The sequence below is a fragment of the Mercenaria mercenaria genome, chromosome 4 (assembly GCF_021730395.1).
Source record: "Mercenaria mercenaria strain notata chromosome 4, MADL_Memer_1, whole genome shotgun sequence".
Taxonomy (NCBI): Eukaryota; Metazoa; Mollusca; class Bivalvia; order Venerida; family Veneridae; genus Mercenaria; species Mercenaria mercenaria.
Genome location: NC_069364.1, coordinates 42,478,562 through 42,489,953, shown reverse-complemented (window position 1 = coordinate 42,489,953; position 11,392 = coordinate 42,478,562).

Below are 11,392 nucleotides of genomic sequence, written 5' to 3'. Positions count from 1 at the left end.
TCTAAAAATAGAAAAACCATGTGACTCTAGAGGCCATATTTCATGGTCTTCATGAATTGGTCGAAATTTCATCTTGTATATCTAGTCAAGATGAAATGGGTCTGTGGGGTAACAAACTAGGTCAAGTAATCTAAAAATAAAACCTGAACCTCTCTAGAGACCATTTCTCAATGGATCTTCATAAAATTTCAAGTTCATCTTGAATATTCAATCAAACTGGTCACGTGGGTTAAAAACTGTATAGATAAATTTTAAAAAAAACTGTACTCTCTAAGCAAAATATTCATGAGAAATTCAAGAATATTGTCAGAAAGTCACGCTTGATGATATCTAGTCAAGTTCGAACTGGGTCATGTGGGTCCAAAAATAGGTCATTAGGTCTAAATAGAAAACTTGTTGACTCTTCTCTAGAGTGCCTATATTTCTCAAGATTCTTCATGAAAATTGGTCGAATTTCACCTATGGTATCTGTCTAAGTTCGAAACTTTCATGTGAGGTAAAAACTAACAAGAGATCTAAATAAAAAACTTGACCTCTCTAGAAGCCTATTTCTCAATGGACTTAGAAAAATTGGTTGATCACCTTATGATATCTAGCAAGTTAGAACTGGGCGTCCATAACAAATAGGTTAGATCAAAATTAGGAAAAACCTTATTCCTCTAGAGCGATATTTTTCAATGGATTTTAATGGTAAATTTCCTTTGAAAAGATATCTAGTCAGTTCGAAACTTGGTACGTTGGTTAAAAACTAGGTCATGACTAAAATAGGAAAACCTTGTGACCTCTCTAAGGGCCCTATTTTTCATGAAATCTTCTAAATGGTTCAAATTTCACCTTTTTTATATCAAGCCAGGTTTTAAACGGGCATGGGATCAAAAAATAGGTCAGAGTCTAAAAAAGAAAAAAACCCCTTTGACCTCTCAGACCAAATTTCCAACATCTTCTGAAAAAAAGGTCAAATGTTTCAGCTTATGATATCAGGGCAGTTCGTAACTGGGTCATGTGCCCGGGCCAAAAAAAGGTCAGTAGGTCAAAAAAAAAAAAAAACCTTTTACCTCCAGAGCCATATTTTTTTACAGATCTCATGAAAATTGGTGAGAATTTCACCTTTTATGAATCTAGCAAGTTTAAAAGTGGGTCACGTGCCTTCAAAAACTAGTCATTAGGTCAAATAATAGAAAAACCTTGTGACCTCTCTAGAGGCTATATTTTTCAATGGATCTTCGTGAAAATTGGTCAGAATTTTTTATCTTGATGATATCTAGGTCACATGTGCTCAAAACTAGGTCACTATGTCAAATAATAGAAATAACGACGTCATACTCAGTTCAACACTGGGTCATGTGGGGATAGGTGAGCGATTCAGGACCATCATGGTCCTCTTGTTTTTTTTTTGTTTTTTCGTTTTTTTTGCGTTTTTTGTGTGTCTGTTTGGCTATGTCCACATTTACAGTAAAATTAGAACTATACTTACAAACAGGTCTTTCATATTCGATGAAAATTACAAAAACACAATTCCTTCTCCCCTAACTTAAGCAGCTAAGAAACATTTTTTCTGAAAGCTTTAACACTTTGAAAAGACTTCTACCTACGTCTTCTCACTAATAACAATGTTGATTTTCAGCACCTCCTACTTGTCGGAGATTTAGTTCCTTGCCATTGTTCATGTCTAGATTAATGTTTTATTATGTGGGTGTAAGCTTTCTTCCATCAGAAAAAGATGATTTATGGTATGCTTTTAGTGTCTGTACTTTTAAGAAGTTTATTTCTTCCTTAAATGGTATATGTCTTGGAGAATCAGGCATTAAAAATGAAACATACATTAGTTCTGAAGTTCAAAAGTTCAAAGTTTTCTATGACTTTTTTTGAGAGTTATTTTTAGCTCACCTGTCACAAAGTGACAAGGTGAGCTTTTGTGATTGCGCGGTGTCCGTCGTCCGTGCGTCCGTCCGTCCGTCCGTCCATCCATCCGTCCGTCCGTAAACTTTTGCTTGTGACCACTCTAGAGGTCACATTTTTCATGGGATCTTTATGAAAGTTGGTCAGAATATTCATCTTGATGATATCTAGGTCAAGTTCGAAACTGGGTCACGTGCCTTCAAAAACTAGATCAGTAGGTCTTAAAATAGAAAAACCTTGTGACCTCTCTAGAGGCCATATATTTCATGAGATCTTCATAAAAATTGGTCAGAATGTTCACCTTGATGATATCTAGGTCCAGTTCGAAACTGGGACACGTGCCTTCAAAAACTAGGTCAGTAGGTCTAAAAATAGAAAAACCTTGTGACCTCTCTAGAGGCCATATATTTCACAAGATCTTCATGAAAATTGGTCAGAACATTCACCTTGATGATATCTAGGTCAGGTTTGAAACTGGGCCACGTGCCGTTAAAAACTAGGTCAGTAGATCAAATAATAGAAAAACCTTGTGACCTCTCTAAAGGCCATATTTTTCATGGAATGTATGAAAGTTGGTCTGAATGTTCATCTTGATGATATCTAGGTCAAGTTCGAAACTGGGTCACGTGCGGTCAAAAACTAGGTCAGTAGGTCTAAAAATAGAAAAACCTTGTGACCTCTCTAGAGGCCATATGTTTTATAATGTAGGATCTATCCATGGAAAAAATTCGTGGTCAGAATGATTTCCTCTAACTTAGATGTATATCTCAGGTCAGTATTCGAAAGTGGGTCACATGCCGTCAAAAACTAGGTCAGTAGGTCAAATAATAGAAAATCCTTGTGACCTCTCTAAAGGCCATACTTTTCATGGGATCTGTATGAAAATTGGTCAGAATGTTCATCTTGATGATATCTAGGTCAAGTTCGAAACAGGGTCATGTGTGGTCAAAAACTAGGTCAGTAGGTCTAAAAATAGAAAAACCTTGTGACCTCTCTAGAGGCCATACTTATGAATGGATCTCCATAAAAATTGGTCAGAATGTTCATCTTGATGATATCTAGGTCAAGTTCGAAACAGGGTCATGTGTGATCAAAAACTAGGTCAGTAGATCTAAAAATAGAAAAACCTTGTGACCTCTCTAGAGGCCATACTTATTAATGGATCTCCATGAAAATTGGTCAGAATGTTCACCTTGATGATATCTAGTTTAAATTTGAAACTGGGTCATGTGCCTTAAAAAACTAGGTCAGTAGGTCAAATAATAAAAAAAAAACTTGTGACCTCTCTAGAGGCCATACTTTTCATGGGATCTGTATGAAAGTTGGTCTGAATGTTCATCTTGATGATATCTAGGTCAAGTTTGAAACTGGGTCAACTGCGGTCAAAAACTAGGTCAGTAGGTCTAAAATTATTAAAATCTTTTGACCTCTCTAGAGGCCATATTTTTCAAGGGATCTTCATGAAAATTGATCTGAATGTTCACCTTGATGATATCTAGGTCAGTTACGAAACTGGGTCATATGCGATCAAAAACTAGGCCAGTAGGTATAAAAATAGAAAAACCTTGTGACCTCTCTAGAGGCCATATTTTTCATGAGATCTTCATGAAAATTAGTGAGAATGTTCACCTTGATGATATCTAGATAAATTTCAAAACAGGGTCACATACCTTTGAAAACTAGGTCAATAAGTCAAATAATAGAAAAACCTTGCGACCTCTCTAGAGACCATATTTTTCAATGGATCTTCATGAAAATTGGTCAGAATTTTTATCTTGATAATATCTAGCTCAAGTTCGAAACTGGGTCACATGAGCTCAAAAACTAGGTCACTATGTCAAATAATAGAAAAAACGACGTTATACTCAAAACTGGGTCATGTGGGAAGAGGTGAGCGATTCAGGACCATCATGGTCCTCTTGTTTAATGAAAGTGAAACATCTTAAAGCATTGTGAGATGACTTCACAATGTTGGTCTTTTAAACACTCCAGATGCAATATTTTCTACTTGATTTACATTTAGCTCTATAAACCAGAGTTATGGCCATTGACAGTCAGAAATACACATAAAAAGCCTGAAAGTTTATGTTGCAAGTATTTTAGAAGAGCCATGAAAATACTTACCATGTGAAATTCACTCACACAGTGCACCTGTGGTTTTCCTGGAGCCAGACCAGAAATGTGGCCCTTAACCTAGTAAAAAATAAATTAATAAAAATGCCTTGAAATTTATGTCACTTGTACCAATGTTTGTTTTGATAATATTTCGGTCAAGTTACAAACTGGGTCATCTTTGGTCAAAAACTATGTCACCCTCTCAAATCAAAGAGAAACCTTGTGAACAGGCTAGAGGTCACATTGTAAGTCCAGTTGTTAAACATGTCATAATGTTTCCATTGATAATTTCTCAGTTGAGTTCAAAACTGGGTCATCTAGGGTCAAAAACTAGGTCACCAGGTCAAATCATAGAAAAACCTTGGGAACACTCTAGAGGTCACAATTTTTAAGTCCAGTTGTCATAAAACTTGGTCATGATGTTTGTCTTGATGATATCTCAGTCGAGTTTCTAACTGGGTAATGTGGGGTCAAAAAGAAAAACCTTGTGAACACGCTAGAGGTCACATTTTAAGTCCATGCAATTGTTGTGAAAACATGTCATAATGTTTTCATTGATAATTTCTGTGTCAAATTCAAAACTGGGTCATCTAGGGTCAAAAACTAGGTGGCCCAATCAAATTAATAAAAAAACCTAATGTACTTGATGCAAGCCATTTATTAAGTCCAGTTATCATGAGAACTTGTTAGAATGTTTGTCTTGATGATACCTTGATCAGTTTTTGGGGTCAAAAACTAGGTCACCTGGACAAATCAAATTAAAACCTTGTGAATACTCTAAGAGGCCACATTTTAAGTTCAGTTATCATGAAACTTGGTCATAATGTTTGCCTTGATGATTTCATGGTTGAGTTTGAAACTGGGTTGTTACTCTCCACTTTATCTAGGAAGCAGTTATTAACATTTTTATGCACAGTTATCTTTGTTGACCATGGTTCTCTGGTGAGTGATGTGGGGCCAAAGTGGCCCTTTTCTTTTCAAATGGTGACTCTTGGCACTAGTTTACACTTAACACAGTTGTTACCACTCATGATTCAGTGTGTCGTACATATATTCAAGGTCAAATAGTCAAAGCCAGTTCAGCAACTTAAGACCAGGCCTTCTTGTTTGGTTTCTCATATTATGGAGCATACAGTTTATTTTCACTGCCTGATATCAATGCCTGTTTTCGAATTTGACTGAATTGGATGTAATATCAATCTGAATTGAAATAGAAGTGATAGTTATGAAACAAGTTGAACTAATGCAAGTGTGGCAGGGCTATAAAGTTGGCATTGTGCTCTCTGCTACGACACCATCAATACGTCATTTTGTCCTTGACATTTATTAGTGGCAAAGACCATTAAACTATTTTTAACTTGTCACACAGCACATATTAAAGAGATCTTATAAGCCTTAATTAAACAGAACAAAGTGAATCAATACTCAATAATTAGGGACATCACTTTTATTGATTGGCATTACATACTTTGACATTTTATCAAAATATGCTGAATTATTTAGTGATATACTAAATATAGTATTTGTTTTTGTTTTTGTTGGGTTTAACGTCGCACCGACAAAATTATAGGTCATATAGCAACTTTCCAGCTTTGATGGTGGAGGAAGACCCCAGGTGCCCATCCGTGCATTATTTCATCACGAGCGGGCACCTGGGTAGAACCACTGACCTTCCATAAGCCAGCTGGATGGCTTCCTCACATGAAGAATTCAACACACCGAGTGAGGCTCGGTGAGGGGCAAGTGATTTGAAGTCAACGACCTTAACTAAATATAGTAGCCTGCAAATCTTTTTAGCTCACATGTCACAAAGTCACAAAGAAGACAGAATGTTCATCTTGATGATATCTAGGTCAAGTTCGAAACGGTCAACTGCGGTCAAAAACTAGGTCAGTAGGCTAAAAATAGAAAAACCTTGATACCATCTCAGAGCCAATTTTTCAATGGATCTTCATGAAAGTTAGTCAAATAGTTCATCTTGATGATATCTAGGTCAAGTTCGAAACTGGGTCACGTGCCATCAAAAACTAGGTCAGTAGGTCAAATAATAGAAAGAACCTTGTGACCTCTCTAGAAGCCATATTTTCATGGGATCTGTATGAAAGTTGGTCTGAATGTTTCATCTTGATTGAATTCTAGGTCAAGTTCGAAACTGGGTACGTGCTGTCAAAACTAGGTCAAGTAGGTCTAAAAATAGAAAACCTTGTGACCTCTCTAGAGGCCATATTTTTCAATGGATCTTCATGAAAATTATCAGAATGTTCATCTTGATGATATTAGGTCAAGTTCGAAACTGGGTCACGTGCGGTCAAAATAGGTCATAAGGTCTAAAAATAGAAAAACCTTGTCCTCCCTAGAGGCCATATTTTTCAATGGATCTTCATGAAAATTGGTCAGAATGTTCATCTTGATGATAATTAGGCCATGTTCAAAAGTTGGGTCATGTGCGGTCAAAAACTAGGTCAGTAGTCTAAAAATGAATAAACTTGTGACCTCCCTAGAGCCATATTTTTCAATGGATTCTTCATGAAAATTGTCAGAATGTTCATCTTGATATATCTAGGACGTGTTCGAAAGTGGGTCACGTGCGGTCAAAAACTAGGTCGTAGGTCTAAAATAGAAAACCTTGTGACCTCCCTAAAGCCATATTTTTAAATGGATATTCATGAAAATTAGTCAAATGTTCATTTGATGATATCTAGATCAAGTTTGAAACTGGGTCACGTGCTTTCAAAAACTGGTCAGTAGGTCTGAAAATAGAAAAACCTTGTGACCTCTCTAGAGGCCATATTTTTCCATGGATCTTCATGAAAATGGTCTGAATGTTCACTTTGATGATATCTAGGTCAAGATCGAAACTGGGTCACATGCGGTCAAAACTAGGTCTTTAGGTCTAAAAATAGAAAACCTTGTACCTCTCTAAAGGCTTATTTTTCAATGGATCTTCATGAAAATTTGTCAGAATGTTCACCTTGATGATATCTTGGTCAGGTTCGAAAGTGGATGACGTATGGTCAAAAACTAGGTCATTATAGGTCTAAAAATAGAAAAACCTTGTGACCTCTCTAGAGGCCATACTTTTCATGAGATCTTCATGAAAATTGGTCAGAATGTTCACCTGATGATATCAGGTCAGGTTCGCACACTGGGTCACATGCCTTTAAAAACTAGGTCCTTAGGTCAATTAATAGAAAAACCTTTGACCTCTCTAGAGGCCGTACTTTTCATGAGATCTTGATGAAAATTGGCGAGAATGTTTACCTTGATGGTATCTAGGTCAAGTTCGAAACTGGGCCAATTGCCTTCAAAAACTAGGTCATTAGGTCAGATAAATAGAAAAACCTTGTGACCTCTCAAGAGGCCAATATTTTTCAATGGATCTTCATGAAACTTGGTCAGTAATTTTTATCTCGGTATCTAGGTCAAGTTCAAAACTGGGTCACATGAGCTCAAATACTAGGTCACTATGTCAAATAATAAAAAAAAACGACATCATACTCAGTTCAAAACTGGGTCATGTGGGGACAGGTGAGCGATTCAGGACCATCATGGTCCTCTTGTTGTACAATACTTTCAGGGTGTAGAGGCTTTTTATATGGAATAGGTTGTTTCTTAAACAAACATAATAATTCTTATAATTCTCATGCATCAGAGACCACATTATAATGCAAAGATTGTTTTGTGATCATGGAAATTTCAAAATTAGCTATTAAAAAACTAAAAAAAAAAAACTGAACCGAATATTTTCAAGCTCAATTATGTAATAGTCTCAGAGGACAAGTAGCATAACTCTACTATCTCTAGCTTTCATTTTGTCAAAAGTATGCATGCCCTTTGATTACTGTAACTTTGAAATTTTGACTTAAGTTTTGCACATGTAAGCAGGTTTCTCAGAAATGACTAGGATTTCACACTAATCTTTGTAATAGATTACGTCACAGGGCAATGTATTAACTCAAATTTTAATTTTGTAAAAATTATATTCCATTTTAACTTCGAAACTTTGGTGAAAGTTTTGCATTTTTATCTTACAGGTTTCTCAGACACTACATGACCAATGCTTTCCACACAACACTTTTGTATAATTAGAAAGTGACCTCAAATGCAAGTGAAATAATTCTAGCTTACATTTTCATCAAAAAACTGTAAAAGCACATATTTTCACTGGGTCAGAATTTTACAAATTTGACATTTTTAGTATGTTCGCAAGCTTTCAATATTTAGCTGAATTGTCGTAATGATATACTTGAAGTTGAATTACACTATTGGTGAATATTTACACGAGGATTAATTTTCACAAGATGTAGGGCCTCACGAAGATAGCGAAAATTAAACCCTCACGAAAATTTCAGCTTTTACAGTAATGCCCTTGTTTAAACTCTTGGTGTTAGTTTTAGTAATACATTGAAGAGTTTCATGTAGTCAAGCACACTGTAATTATACAAGTCTTCTTTCTTGTCGGATTTTGTCAGGCAATTTGTTTCATTTTCACATTAAAGCATTGCCCAATAAGGTCCTTAATTCCGAATTCTTTGTAACTGATGGCAGATATGGCATTATCTGCTTAATGAATGGAGATTTAGTATCTCTGTCTCTTTAATGTATTGATGATGACTGGGACTTGAATGAAATGTTATTTTTTCCTCATTAATGATTAGTGAGCCATACTAATGTGCTTAATGTATATTATCTATTTGTCGGTTGCCTACTGCTAAAGAACTTGGTTTCTATGATAAAATTAGCAGTCCTTGTGAAGATTTGATCTACAGATAATTAGAATGATGTACTTAGCAAAACATATAATTATACTTTTACAGAAAATATCCTTTTTTTTTTTGGAATAAAAATAGATTGTGACTTTTGTCAGTTTCTACGTGTGTTTTTTTGAGTAGGCATTCATATACTTCTTTTTAGCTCAACTCTGTACAGATCGAGAGCTCAAGGTCAGCTTTTAGGAATGTTTGATGTCCATTGTCCAGTCTACAATTTTTGCTGGGCCCAGCTTCGATGTCCATTGTCCACAGTTAACATAAACATTTTTTTCCCTCTGAAACTACTGGCCAGAATTATACCAAACTTGGTCTGTAGCATCCTGGCAAGATCCTCTCTCAGATTTGATCATATTTTTCTTTTTGACCCCTGTAGGGGCCACTTGAGCCAAAAATAGAAGAAGCTATTAAATGACTTCTTCTGTATCAAACACTGTGTATAAACAATGCAAAGTCTGTCATATGTCATAGCAACTCACAGACATATGCAAGTACCAACTCGCTTCCTGTTTAATTTTGACTGTTTGATACATGCGGTATCTGGAATGATTAGCCAATAATCTATGACATTACAAACAGCCTTTCGCAAATGTTTCAGCCAGGATGGTCTGGTTATATGGTACATTCATTGCATTATAGTGCACTTGTCATGCAGGATGACTTAACAGAAAGTTCCACTCATCCTTTGGCCTTTTCTACTCTTCAGAATGAGCAGATGAGTGGAAATTTTGTCCCCTGAGATGGATCTTCATCAAACTTGGTCTGTAGTATTCCCATCAGGTTTTCTTGCTAAATTTGTTGAAATGAGCACAGTTAGTCCCTTTTAGGGGCCTCTACAGCTACAAATCTCATGAAGTGCTAGATGGATTTCATCAAACTTGGTCTGTAGCTTTATTATACAGTCTTCTCTTACATTTGTTCAAATGGGGATGTTCAACTCACTGTAAAGACTTGGTCCTGTCCCAAGTTTGTTCATATGGGGCCATTGGCCTATTTTAGGGGTGCTAGAGCTAAAGAAAAGAAAAACCTCTTCCCATAACCTGCTTGGTGGATCTTCATGAAACTTGGTCTGTAGCATCACTGTAAGATCCTTTCCCAAATTTATCCAAACGGTGGCTCAAGGTTCCTTTTAGGGGTCACAAATTAATAGTAAACACAGTTGTTACCATTCATGATACCGTGTGTCGGTCAAACAGTCAAAGTCAAGTGAAGGACTTAGAGCCACTATGAACAGGGTTGCCACCTACCTTGAAAAGTCAGGGAAAAATGATTGTTTTTCAAGGTCAGTGAATTGTCAGGGAAATCTTGATAATGGTCAGAGTAAAATGAAAATTTAGAAAAGTCAGGGAAAAATGAAATTTTGGGTCGACGTTTAAAATGTTTCGTCAGTGGCTATGGCAGTCTTCAAGCAGTATTTATAAGTATTTCCAAACACATTTTGGTGTAGTTTAAGTGTGTTTGAATCAATTTTTGTTTTAACTTCAGAATTTTGATGAAAGTTTGTAATATCTGTAACAAAATGCATATAAAAGGGTTGATTGGAAGGCTGTAGGGGAGGAGGAAGCCGAAAAAATATGATGGTATTGGTCAGTGAAAAGTATGGTTTGGTCAGGGAAATGTCAGGGACTTCATTTTCTTATCTAAGTGGCAACCCTGATGAACCAGTCTTGTCCTTATGAAATGTATGTAATGGTTCATAGTAATCTAGGTCAAAATTGAAATTGGGTCACTTTGGGTTGGGGGGGGGTGTACAAAAATGCATCAGGTGAGCGATACACGGCCTTCAGAGCCCTAATATGTTTTCATGGGGAAAAAACAGGCAAATTTTAAAAAATCTCGGCAAGTTAACCAGCTTGCCGATCTATAAATAACAACTATACTTGATGTATAATTACAATCAGACTGATAAATTAATTCACAAACTGTAATTTCAGACTTGCATTTTTGTTCAGTTATTCTTCGTATAACATATTATTGTCTGTACCAGAAGAAACTTTTTTTGCCTGTGAGAATTGAGGTCATACCATTTGATTATTCATTTATTGAGCATTACGTGATGTGAAAGTCTTATTAAGTGCTTCTTCCTTTAGATTATCGTCACTTTTTCATTCTGCAACTTATAAATTTATGAGGTTATATTTGGCCAAACTTGGATTTTGTTTCTATTATCGCCTTTTCTAATTTTGCCTTGGTAAGAAAATTAAACTATCCCCCTTGCCCTCTTTGAAAATAAACAATTGGTTTCATAGAGACCATACTATAGCTTTCCGCAATACTTCGATTTTTCAAAATATAGTGGCTCTTACAAGTGTACCGGTTACGATCAAAAATGTAAACAACGGACTCGTCTATGAATCATTGGAATGAATGAATGACAGTCAATCTTAGTAATAATACTGATTGACAATGAATGCTAAAGAGAAAGGTATTTTGTTTGTAACTGTAATTTCCTATCAATTGAAATCCTCTCGAAACTGGTAAAAAGATTGCTTAAATTTGGAAAAAGCTCACTGTCTTTGCCGTTCGCCAGTTGCTAAAAGGGCAAATATAGAAGTTTAAGTGTAAGTAATATTTAACTGGTACTACCAATTAATAAGTTCATACTCTAA